The sequence below is a fragment of the Pan troglodytes genome, chromosome 2 (genome assembly GCF_028858775.2).
Source record: "Pan troglodytes isolate AG18354 chromosome 2, NHGRI_mPanTro3-v2.0_pri, whole genome shotgun sequence".
In the NCBI taxonomy this organism is placed as follows: Eukaryota; Metazoa; Chordata; class Mammalia; order Primates; family Hominidae; genus Pan; species Pan troglodytes.
In genome coordinates this window covers 90,000,472-90,014,521 of record NC_086015.1, presented here as the reverse complement: position 1 = coordinate 90,014,521, position 14,050 = coordinate 90,000,472, and the positions used below count along the sequence as shown (strand labels likewise).

Here is a 14,050-nt window from a genome sequence, read left to right as displayed (position 1 = left end):
CACATTTTTTCACTAATCACATGAAACTTATTAAAATAGCATCTTTCTTAACTATCACCTAACATTGTCTAAGTACTAGATTTTCTTCTAAGCCTCATTAGAATTCAAAGACTTGAAAAAGTGTGAATTTAATTTATTTCACTAGTTTTTATTTTTTCTTAATCACACAAATATCATACTAGGAAAAAAGTGTAAAAATGGTTTAAAATGTTTTAGAAAGAAACACTTGCTATGGAGTTACATAGCCAAAGACTGGATGGATGGAAATAACTCTTAATAGAAATACTCCAGCTACTAAACAAAGAGGAAATAAAAGAATTAGAAAGTCACCATTCTGCAATTTTAGCAAATACTCATATTTAGGCAATGATTACCATTCAGGTAATATCAGTAAAAGGGAATCTACCAGATATTATATTCCTCCTCAGCGATGGACACAACACCACAAAGGAAGAATTTTTTCAAAATAATGAAAACTGGATAGCACAATGTCTCTACATTGAACTTCCAAAGTCCAACAAATACAGAGGACAAAAAAAATAGTCAAATGAGGCCATGAGTAAAATAATGAATGTGCGAAATGACACACAATTTTGCCATTTGGTTCCTTTAGCAAATAAATTTCATGGCAAAAAATACCAGTCAGAGGAGAAACCTAAAAGACACATCAATTAATTATCATGCGTAGACTACAGTGGATCTTGAGTTGAACATTAGATACTTCATAGTGTTAGGAAATTATTGTTAATATTTACATGGGATAATAAGAGTACTGTGACTATATTTTTTAAGTGTTGTTTTTTTTGTTTTTTTTTTTTTACAAAATTAAACACTTGTGAAAACCATTTCATAATAATTTTGGGATGTACAATGTTTAGTATATTTTCTTCCTGTTTTTGTATGTGTTTGAAATTTTTGATAGTAAAAAACTGTTAACATGTTTTAAATATTTAAGTAAAACTTGGATGTTTTCCTGTTTTAGGTACAGTTGAGCCGTGAGCAATACAGATTTGAACTGCATGAGTCCACTTACAAGCAAATTTTCTCCTGCCTCTGCCATCCCTGAGATAGAATAGCCAGTTCCTTCTTTTCCTCCTCCTTTTCAGCCTAATCAATGTGAACAAGATGAGGATTCAGATCCTTATAATGATCCACCTCCACTTAATGAAGAGTAAATATATTTTCTCCTCTTTATGATTCTCTTCATAACATTTTCCAAACTCTAGCTTACTTTAAGAATACAGTACATGATACATATACAAAATATGTGTGAATTCACACTTTATGTTATCAATAAGGCTTCCAGTCAACAGCAGGCTATTGGTAGTTAAATTATTGGGGAGTTAGGAGTTTTCCTTGAATTTTTGACTGTGGTGGGGAGTCAGTGGCCCTAACCCCCATGTTGTTAAAGGGTAAACTGTATTACAATTTCTGAACACATCTTTTCCTATGATTTAATATGATAGTGTATATAAAACAGTTTAACGTTGGCTACCCATTGATAATTGCATAGAATGAGGTCAATTTATCATATGTGTAAATTACTTACAGTATGTGCAACACAAACAAGCACAATGAAAGTAATTTTGGCTATGAAATGCTGTCTTAAGAACATGGAATATTTCCACCCTGACCAATATGGTGAAACCTCATATCTACTAAAAATACAAAAATTAGCCAGGCGTGGTGGCGGGCACCTGTAATCCCAACTACTTGGGTGGCTGAGACAGGAGAATTGCTTGAACGTGAAAAGTGGAGGTTGCAGTGAACTGAGATTGTGCCACTGCACTCCAGCCTGGCTGACAGAGTGAGACTCTCTGTCTCAAAATAATAATAATAATAATAATAATAAAATAACATTAATTTCCTCTATAAAATAAATACTTTGTTTCCAAAGAGGTGAAACAGAACTTTATTGTAAGCTTTTACCTACTTTTTGTGTGTATTTTGAGATTTCAGTAATCTATATAATTACTTATTTTCCCTGTTTTCTCACTTTATAAATACTGAATTATACATAGCAAAATAACTGATATTTTATATTAAAATTTTTTTCACTCTACCGTTTCCATGGTTCTAGTACAAATAGTTTATACATAAAATGTTTACATGATCTTTTTCTATATTTATTCCTTTTGCTTTCAAACATCTCTTTAAAGTTCATGAGTCAGTACCAATTTTTAAATCTCTTTTTCTTATGCTATATTTCCCAATTTCCTTGTAAGATTATGACTTTTGTCCCAATAGTTACAAAGGGAAGCTTTCCAGCCAAGAATAGAACTTAAACTCATGCCTCTAAAAGTGACTCTGTAAGATAAATGCAAACCCTTAGATGTCTCAGCCATTTATTATTACAAAAGCCTTAAGGAAGTACAGGAATAAAAGGTTCTCAATAACTAAAGTACACGGGCAATCTTTGAAGTTATATTTTATGTCTACATTACTAAACCAAAAAGCTATTTTAGAAATACCCTAAATCTATAACTGGAACATAATAGAGTGTTGATGATTTACCTCATTTCATGTTATTCCCCATATTCTCAATGGCTAATTTTTATGGGTTATATATACATAGAATATACATACTTCAGAATACGTTACCAATGACATGAACACTATTAGGTGTAAGAAATATTTATTGACACATCCTTAAAAAACTAACTTCTGGCTGGACGTGGTGGCTTAAGCCTGTAATCCCAGCATTTTGGAGGCCAAGGTGGGCAGATCACCTGAAGTGAGGAGTTCAAGACCAGCCTGGCCAACATGGTGTAACCCCATCTCTACTAAAAATACAAAAAATTTAGCCAGGCGTGGTGGCAGGTGCCTGTAATTCCAGATACTTGGGAGGCTGAGGCAGGAGAAATGCTTGAAACTGGGAGGCAGAGGTTGCAGTGAGCCACGATAGTGCCACTGCACTCCAGCCTGGGCGACAAGAGTACAACTCTGTCTCCAAAAGCAAACAAACAAAAACCCCCACAAAACCACATGATTATCTCAATAGATGCAGAAAAGCCCTTCGATATAATTCAACAATGCTTCATGCTATAAACACTCAATAAACTAGGTATTGAAGGAATGTATCTCAAAGTAATAAGAACTATTTATGACCCACAGCCAATATCATCCTGAATGGGCAAAAGCTGGAATCATTCCCTTTGAAAACTGGCACAAGAAAAGGATGCCCTCTCACATAACTCCTATTCAACATAGTATTGGAAGTTCTGGCCAGGGCAATCAGGGGAGAGAAAGAAATAAAGGATATTCAAATAGGAAGAGAGGAAGTCAAATTACCTGTTTGCAGATAACATTATTGTATATTTAGAAAAGCCCATCATCTCAGCCCCCTAAATCCTTAAGCTCATAAGCAACTTCAGCAGTCTCAGGATAAAAAAATCAATGTGCAAAAATCACAAGCATTCCTATCCAGCAATAATAGACAAACAGAGAGCCAAATCATGAGCAAAGTCCCATTCACAATTGCCACAAAGAGAATAAATACCTAGGAACACAACTTACAAGGGATGTGAAGGACCTCTTCAAGGAGAACTACAAACCACTGCTCAAGGAAATAAGAGGGGAAACAAACAAATGGAAAAACATTCCATGCTCATGGATAGGAAGAATAAATATCATAAAAATGGCCATACAGCCCAAAGTAATTTATAGATTCAATTCTATTCCCATCAAGCTACAATTGACTTTCTTCACAGAATTATAAAAAACTACTTTAAATTTGATATGGAACCAAAAAAGAGCCCATATAGCCAAGACAATCCTAATCAAAAAGAACAAAGCTGGAGGCATCACACTACCTGACTTCAAACTGTGCTACAAGTCTACAGTAACCAAAACAGCACAGTTCTGGCACCAAATCAGATATATAGACCAATGGAACAGAACAGAGGCCTCAGAAATTGCACCATGCATCTATAACCATCTGATCTTTGAAAACCTGACAAAAACTAGCAATGGGGAAAGGATTCCCCATTTAATAAATGGTGTTGGGAAAACTGGATGGCCATATGCAGAAAACTGAAACTGGACCCCTTCCTTAAACCTTAACAAAAATTAACTCAAGATGGATTAAAGATTTAAATGTAAGAACTAAAACCATAAAAACCCTAGAATAAAACCTAGGCAATAACATTCAGGCAAGGGCAAAGACTTCATGATTAAAACACCAGAAACAATTGCCACAAAAGACAACATTGACAAATGGGATCTAAGTAAATGAAAGAACTTCTGAAGAGCAAAAGAAACTATCATCAGAGTGAACAGGCAATCTACAGAATTAGAGAAAATTTTTGCAATCTATCCATCTGACAAAGGTCTAATATCTAGAATCTACAAGGAACTTAAGTAGGTTTACAAGAAAAAAACAAACAACCCCATCAAAAAGTGGGCAAAGGTTATGAACAGACATTTCTCCAAAGAAGACTTTCATGCAGCCAACAAACATGAAGAAAAGCTCATCATCATTGGTCATTAGAGAAATGCAAATCAAAACCACAATAAGATACCATCTCATGGCAGTTAGAATGGTGATCATTAAAAAGTCAGGAAACAACAGATGCTGGAGAGGATGTGGAGAAATAGGAACACTTTTACACTGTTGATGGGAGTGTAAATTAGTTCAACCATTGTGGAAGACAGTGTGGCAATTCCTCAAGGATCTAGAACTAGAAATACCATTTGACCCAGCAATCCCATTACTGGGTATATACCCAAAGGATTATAAATCATTCTACTATAAAGATGCAGGCACACACATGTGTATTGCAGCACTATTCACAATAGCAAAGACTTGGAACCAACCCAAATGCCCATGAATGTTAGACTGGATAAAGAAATTGTGGCACATATACACCATGGAATACTATGCAGCTATAAAAAATAATTCTTTCATGTCCTTTGCAGGGATATGGATGAAGCTGGAAACCATCATTCTCAGGAAACTAACACAGGAACTGAAAACGAAAGGCCTCATGTTCTCACTCATAAGTGGGAGTTGAACAATGAGAACATATGGGCACAGAGAGGCGAACATCACACACTGGGGTCTGTCAGCGGGTGGAGGGCAAGGGGAGGGATAGCATTAAGAGAAATACCTAATGTAGATGAAGGATTGATGGGTGAAGCAAATCACCATGGCACATGAATGTCTATGTAACAAACCTGCACGTTCTGCACATGTATCCCAGAACTTAAAGTATAATTAAAAACAAACAAAAAACTCAAAAAACTAACTTCTAAAATCAGTGAGATTCATCACATTTTTTAATTTTCAGGGTGTTCTAATGTTTTGTTCTAATTAGTTACTACCCTAATTTGAACTTTTTACTCACTAATCTATTTTAAAATGCATTCTATTTTACTGATTAAATGCATGCAAACTAAAAAATACTTTTTGCTCATAATTGGTATTGGTAAAATAGTGCAGCAAAATAATGCTTCTTTGAAAAATTTTTGAGCCAACAAAGGTCTCATTGTCATGACTGTCATGTAGAATTAACAGTGGGATGGTATCTACCACTAAGAGTTTATATGCTAAGGCAGAAGGTGACATGTAAAAAATTATGTGTCATAAGCATTCTCTCCCTATGCATATGCATATATATATGTGTGTATAGAGAATACTATATTGTAGAATCACATAAATGTGTAATTAGATATGTATTTATAAATGTATACATTATATAAATGTATAAATGTATATTACACCACTAATATTTTTTTTTTTCCAGGAACGATAATGATTGGGCTCTGTATTAGTAATGAGAATGGTGTGCAATTAGAAAACTAAAGTGTCACCTAGTAAGCACATTTATTGACTGTTAACAGCTTTGTAATGATTATAATGGATGACTAGTACTCATTGATGTAAAGGAGGACACCACCACCTGGAGATTACCCAGATCCCAAGGGTTTATAGCATCATCTTAAAGAGGGGAGTAAAAGGAGGTGGGAAAAGAAGCAGAATAAAGTCAAGTAAAAATAGATAAACAGGGCCGGGCGCGGTGGCTCACACGTGTAATCCCAGCACTTTGGGAGGCCGAGGCGGGCGGATCACGAGGTCAGGAGATCGAGACCATCCTAGCTAACACGGTGAAACCCCGTCTCTACTAAAAAAAATACAAAAAAATTAGCCGGGCGTGGTGGCGGGTGCCTGTAGTACCAGTTACTCAGGAGGCTGAGGCAGGAGAATGGTGTGAACCCGGGAGGCGGAGCTTGCAGTGAGCCGAGATCCCACCACTGCACTCCAGCCTGGGTGACAGAGTGAGACTCCGTCTCAACAAACAAACAAACAAACAAAAAACAGAAAACAAAATTTGACAGGAAAAATAAAAAGTTTTCATAAAAGAAGTACTTAGCTTTTGAGGTGATATTACTAAGTAGAGAGTGATGTGAAACTCAGGACCATGTGTTGATCTGGCCTATTGTGTTCAAGCAAGTAGTCATTGAGCAAACATAAATGCAGTGTTTCCTAACTCTTTATTACTAGATAGTAAGTCAATTCTGGAAAAGCTGTGCAAATGGAGAATGTGATTAGGAATAATTTAAGGGATTCAGTTTAATCTACTTCAGTGTGGTTTCAAATAACCTATTCAATTCCCAGGAGATCCAAAGGAAGTCATTTTAGTGTAGCTGGCAAGGCAAGTTTCTGTATGTGTAAGTATATGGTCAAGAATTGCTTGGTTCTGGCCTCTAGTGAATCTCCCCAAAGAGGAGCTTGAGCAAGATAAAAAGTGACCTCCAGAATGTTGTGCATAAAGCCACCGTATCAACTACCCTGTACTACCACTTCTCTGATCTCATTTTGACTTATACTTCAGGTAGGGTCATAATTGCCTAAAACTAAGTCACCCACACTAAAGGGACTAAGGTCCAAATACTTAACATATATTTTGTATTTAAGGCATGCTAATTCAAAGAGCATGTAGATACCTATTTATAATCCATCATTTCCATAAACCAAATGATGAAAATGTGGTCATTTAGAAATGTCATATTTAAGTTCTTTAGATGTGATGTTTAGTAGTTTTTACCGTAATATAATTAAGGACCTCTGACATATAGACGCAAGTGACAGGAGGAAAAATCACATTGAGAATTCAATTGTAGATAGGTAGGTAAGAGCTGAGTTATTGCTATGTGGTTTCAGTGGGTAAGTGTCTTATGGAGTGCCTAAGTGGCATCCTTTTTTCTTATGTTCTTCTGCCTTCTATTTCATGTTTCTATATATTATTGATAAAGCCAGTGCTTTGTAGGATATAAACTATGGTTTAGGCTAGGCACGGTGGCTCATGCCTGTAATTCCCAGCACTTTAGGAGGCCCAGAAGGGCGGATCACCTGAGGTGAGGAGTATGAGACCAGCCTGGCCAACATGACGAAACCCCGTCTGTACTAAAAAATACAAAAAAGTTAGTCCCACGTGCCAGCGGGCCATCTCTACTAAAAAATACAAAAAAATTAGTCCCGCGTGGCAGCGGATGCCTGTAATCCCAGCTACTTGGGAGGCTGAGGCAGGAGAATGGCTTGAACCCGGGAGGCGGAGGTTGCAGTGAGCCGAGATCGCGCCACTTCACTCCAGCCTGGGAGATAAGAGTTAAACTCTCGTCTCCAGAAAACCAAACCAAAACAAAAACACTGTTTTAAGAGATAAATTACAGGTTTATTTAAGGCATAATAACAAATGTTGGACAACTGAAGATCTATGACTACATCTCAATCTGAAATTCACAAAAGTAAGGGCAGTATACATGACATTTCTCTGAGATGTGGTAAGCATCTCATAACTCTATTTCAAAACATACAAGCAAATGCATATTAAATATGCCACAGTCTGGCCCACTTTAGGGACATAAGATATTTTATTTAAAAAGTATTATAAAAGTTAATTTTGAAGTTATATATAAAGAAATAAAAAGTCAAACATGACCTAGATTTCTGTGCCAAACATAGTGTTAATAAACATGAATAGTATTTGGGGAAAAAAAAAGCTTAACATGATCTGAACTAAACATATTTTTCATTTGAGTCAAATATTCTGAGTGAGGCATTATTACAATTATTAGTCTAATATTTGAAGGGAAGGAGCTTCCAAACATAGTCTGCCCCAACTGGTAAAATGTCAATAGGTAACAGTACTCAGGTCATATGAAAATAAAATGGAAAAGGTCTTAAGTGTTCAGTTTCAGAAAATGTATTAGGTATACTGACAGAATCTTCTGCTTTGTGGAAAATTTCTTTGGAAGTTTATTACTGACTCTGTTTAAAAGATCACTTGAGAAAAAGTTATTTCAGTGTCCATTATTAAAATATGATAACAAAAGGGTAGAGGGGATGGCAGAGAGAGGTGAAAACTCTTGTAATTACCAACTACATAACTGTGATATACTAAACAAACCACTCTGTATTTCACATGTGGAAGCAAATTAGATTACAAATATCTTAGAATGTCATGAACTGTCTTTCATCTCTAGAACAGTACAACTATTTTAGGAGAAAGACTATATGAAAACAATTATGAATACAAAGCAATAAATTAGTTTTCATGATTCACTCAAGAAAATTAGTAGTAATATTATTCTGTAACTACCTTAGATTCAGATAATTTGAAATTATAGTCAAAAGATTGCCATTTGGAATAAGTTTCGTCACTGAAGAGAGGAACAAAATACTTTTTATCAAGTCAAGTACAGAAATACATTCTGGATTCTAATTCTCCCAGTACCTCACAATACTACTGAGTGAAGGTGAGACGATTACATCATACTACGCTACAGGTAAGTGAGCTGCTGGCTTTTGACTTCTAATATGAAGCTCAACTGGTGATCATTATGTTCATTTTATATATCAAATGCTGCATAGAGTAATAAGGTTTTAAATTTATGTCTGAAGATAATCATAATATGTAACAGTTCATATATTAATAAATACCTAATCTTAAAAATTACAGTAGGCCATTATTTGTGTTTGTGTTTATTTTTGTTTCATAAATTGAAGCATTCTGCTTTGAGGTTGAATATCTATAATAGCCATATTTAAAATGAAAAATAAAAACAGTTTTATCTTCACTTGTTAATGGGATCGCCTTGAAGGAAAGATATTTTCAAACAAACCAATGTGATCTAGAATGTAAATTGGAAAAGATGATAAACCTACAACAAGCAACAACTTCACTAAATTAAATGAAAAATGAATTCTTCAGAAAGTTTTCTTTACTATGTTCTGCCCTAAATGTTTTAGAGGTGATATTAGTAAATCTCACGGTTAAAGAAGAAACTTAATGTTTTATTTTTTTAAAGTTTCCTTATCTGTGATTCTATAAGGATTCACAAAGAAGCTCTGAAGTCAGACAGTGTTAATTCCAAATTGTGTTTGTGGGAATTGAGGCCTTAGGGGACAAGAGCGATTTTCTCTATATTCTCCAGCTACACAGGAGAAAGATCCAGAATGTTCCAAGTCTTCAAAGTCCCAGCACAGGGATCTTTCCCTGAAAACATATCTCATAACTTTCAGTCCCCAGATACTGGTTCATATTATCTATTGAACAATAATATATTTCATTCACAAAGAAAATGTTTGCATCATGATGCTATTTTCCATAATTTAAAAAACTACTTTACTGTAGATACTAATAAACATGTTAAGAAATCCCAACAGTTTACATGAAAATATAATTTATAGAGAAAGGAAAATATAATTAATTCTCAGGATTTTCAAATAGTCAAATAACCAAATTTATTCAGGTTATTTGCATTTGAATCTATGTTAAGCCTAAAATCCCACCTGGCATGATTTCAGAGATTCAGAGAATCTCAGAGTTAGAAGGTACCATCAAAGGTTATCAGGTCTAACTGCCTTCCTAGCATTGATTATCAAATATCATGCACTCTAAATAGAAGGGCAGAGACAGCTATTCTGCAGCATAAACTGCAACTGTTCATTAATTTTAAAACTAGGAAGCATTACTTAAAAATGCAATGAGTAAATTATAATTCAGCATTCTGACTCATGTGCTAAAGGCTAGGTCTGAACATGAGTCACACCCCTGTGCCAACTGAAAGCCAATAGAAGGCTCCTAAACAGGAAGTTCAAAATTCAAAATGCAGTTCTGTATTAAACTGTCCTCAATCAATGTTTCAGATGTGGAAACAATTTCGAAGTTATACCTCTCTATGCAAACTGGAAAGAATATAAAATATATCCAATGTTCCATTTAGGAGCCATAGTTTGAGAGTAATTCAAGTCAAGATAATATAAAAGCCATTTATTGAACATGCACTATAAATTACAGATATGATAATGTTCTGGGACAAATAGTGTAAATGATACAAGTCCCTGTTTTCCTGAAATTTATTGTCTGGGAAAAAAAATTTAAATAGAACATAAGTGTAACGTTTTAGAAAGATCATTTCCACACATAAGAAAAGCTGGTTGGAAATCTAGAGCAAGAGAAGTCTTTCCAGACAACAGCATCAGTGCAAAGGCCCTGAGAAGAAAAGAATCATGGTGTTTGGAGGAAGGAGGTCTTTTAGCTTGTTATGCTATGAAGGTGTAATAAAAAAATGGTGTTCCATAGCTCTGTTGTACCTACCTCTATACATACACTATAGGAAATGTTCTGCATTATGTTCATCCCACTTTTTAGACCCAGTGGTGGATGTAGTAAAAGAGGAATGGGCATCTGATTCTATTTCTGGAGAGCTGTGAGATTAATTTGCTAGAGTACTCAGGTAACACACTTTCCAGGCTATAGAATAGTTAACATTTAAAGAAAGTGTTCATCTGCAGGCAGCCATTTACAGCACTTACAGCGTACATTGAAGCTGGCAACACAACTATGACTACTCCTCCTTAAAACCTCATAAAACCTCCTTTTCAAAGAGATTTATGAATAATGTGAATTAAATAATTCATGGGACTGCAGATGCCAGTCCAAATAGCCTCTTCTTTTTTAAGGTTTCAGTTTGTAGAACTGTGATCAAAAGCCTCCATCAGTCATGATAGGAGCATTTGTCCTCACTCCAAACAAACCATATTTGCATGTGAATGTTTTTCATTGAAATGAGATATATAATATGCCAGCCAAGGCCCAACTAAAAGGCATTTTATGCCATTTAAATTCAGTCACATTAAAGGCTGAATGCAACCTAAAAGGTCTACTCTCAGAACAGTAATTTGACACATCATAAATAAGAACCATTTTTGTTAGCGTAGGTTCAGCACTTGTCAGAAAATTGTACACAGCCATATTAACAAAGCACTGCCTCTTAGAGAGAAATAAACTATAAGGAAAATCTTGTATGTAACACAACAAAACACACAAACAACAGTGTAATATGGTGTCACTAGTTCGAAGTTGACATTTTTCACTAACATTTACAGAAAAAGATAGATAGCAGTTTAGCCTGCTTAAATGCCAAGATAAATTGTTAAGAACAAATTTTTGTTTAAATTTTAAACTAAAACCCATGTTTAGAAATAGGTTATTACATTGATTTAACTCATTAACTTAATTCTTGGTTTTGGAAGCATTGGTGACGTTTTCAACTTAAAAGCTGAGTTGAAAAATATTCAGTGTTTGAAAAGTTTATAACATGTGTTTAGAGATCTGAGTTATTTGGGGACCTAAATTTTCACTAATGATAATAAACAGATTTTATTACTAATTTCCTAGTTCTCACTGACTAAAAGAGAATATTATTGGGTAATAAATACTGAGATAATTTTACATGAAAATTAATCATTGTATCAGGCAAAAGCCTAGAGAGAGGGCTGTAGTTTTTTTTTTTTTAAAAGCAAAGAAATAAACAATCTGTTTAACAAACCCATAATCTGAACTGTCCCACACATACAACCTTTTTAAAAAATATTCTTCCACATGCAACCTTTGTGTATAGTTCAGGCAGGTCAATCTTACCCCACAAACATCAAGTTCACTGTCACTTAGTTCTGTGTCCTCAATAACATTAAGAAAAACACCAGAGTGTTGTATAGTCAATGTTAAATAAAAGCCAAAACTGGAATGTGCAGAAAATAGGCTTTGGTTAATTTGTGGATTCATTTTTATTTTTGTCTTTGTTTAACTTTTTAAAAAATAAGATTTCTGGAGTAGATTGGTATATTATGTTAAAGACTTACAGTGATCCATTTTGCTTACACTGTTGCATCACAAGGGATTCACCTAGGGACCATGACCTGCTGGTGAGTGTGTATATTTACAAAACAAAACAAGCAAACCACCCATTAGGATATAAGGTAGCAATCACAAACTAAAGACTGCGGCTTGTTGAGGTGCAATACCCTGACTCCCAAAGTTAGTTACAGTGGGTTTTATTGTTTTTGTGATTGAAGGATTTTTTCAGACTGCTGTACTCTTCATTTGATGTAACAAAATGTTATTAATCTAAATATTTGTAAATAAAGTACCTGTATCTAGATTAAATTAAAAAAAGAAAAACATAGTAAGATTATACTTTCACAATGAAATGTCATTATGGTGACTGTAAAAGGTAATTTTATTTATTTTAGTATCTACATTCTTCCTAGGTACTAAAAAGATTTGACATGTTTACAGCATAAGAAATATATTAAACCATAGGTATTTTACAGAAAGATATCTAGACATCAGATATCACCATCCAAATTCCGTTCCTACGCTTAGTCAATTGTCTGAAATTCTAAAGACAGAGAAACTCCTATAACTATCTCATCCCCTTACTAACAAGTAGAAGGAGCACTAAACTTTCAAGAGTTTATTTTCCTGACTTACCTTTTGTAAAATAGATAAGCTCTCCAAAAAGCCTTTCACATCTGGTAATGGTAATGCTTATAATATATTCCACATGATGGGAAGTATTGGCAAGTAAGAGGAAAATGTGGATCACTGTAATTTTAAATCTAATTCTTTTCAAGTACATGCTGTTAGAAACATTAAAATTTAGACGGAAGGAAATCTTATACTTAAAAAGGAAAATCATACTGATATATATTTTTAAAGATGCTAAACTAAAGGGAAGATGTATTTTTGATTGACAAAAATTGTGAGAAAATGTACAGGTTTGGGTGTCTCCAAGAGAAAGTTGACGTGTTTTTACATCACTACTTAAATTCATCCATATAATCTCAAAATGTGCCTTCCTGTTTTCTGGGAATATAGATTTTTCAGTGCAGATGTACTATTCTGTTTAAGAAAAAGCAATTAAACAAGAATGTTATTAAATAAAAAGAAATACATACATATAATGAGATAGTAATTTTTACCTTTATGAAAATTTCCTGGCTACATAAAATATATTTCCCAATGACTATTTTACAAAAAAAAAAAAAAAAGATACAATGATATAGTCTTCCTAGAAAACTAGCACTGGGAAGTCCTAGAAAATAGTGGTAATCTACAAAAAGGAATTTATGAAAGCTAAGAAACTCATATTAGACAAATCAGTTTTACATCCTAACTACAGAGAAGTAGCAATTCCACAAATTCATTAAAAAATTCTATTATTTGACCTTATCACTTTAGTAGTAGATGTTTGGTAAAGAATCATAGATAATATAATTAAATATTAATATAAAACATATACAGTATAAAGTAAGGTTGGGCTTGGTGGCTCATGCCTGTAGTCCCGGCTACTCGGGAGGCTGAAGCAGAAAGATCTCTTGAGCCCAGGAGGCTGAGGTTGCAGTGAGCCATGATTTCGCCACTGCACTCCAGCCTGGGTGACAGAGTGAAAGCTAGTCTCAAAAATTAAAAATAATAATAAGGTACACTTATACTTGTATAGGTACACATTCAGATACATATGCATAATTATATTTGTACCATTCTAAAAATCAGTCTCCTCCAGAATATATTGGATAGGACAATTATTAAAACCCCTTTTTCTTTATTCTTATTTAACAAATAATGAGTACATTTTAATGGGGTTCAAGTTTTCATCATGGAAAAAACAAGAAATAAGCAATGACTTTTTGCTTATTATTTTGGTGATATAGATTTTGTTCTCTCCTTCTACCAACTTATAAATTGCTTATTCAGTTATT

The 14,050-nt window shown here is 34.2% G+C and overlaps 1 protein-coding gene across 5 annotated transcripts in view; it reads right to left on the bottom strand.

Moving 5' to 3' along the window:
• CADM2 (cell adhesion molecule 2) overlaps positions 1-14,050 on the bottom strand; it is a 1,117,362-nt gene that overhangs the window by 354,829 nt on the left and 748,483 nt on the right. The gene's annotated exons all lie outside the window — the stretch shown is intronic.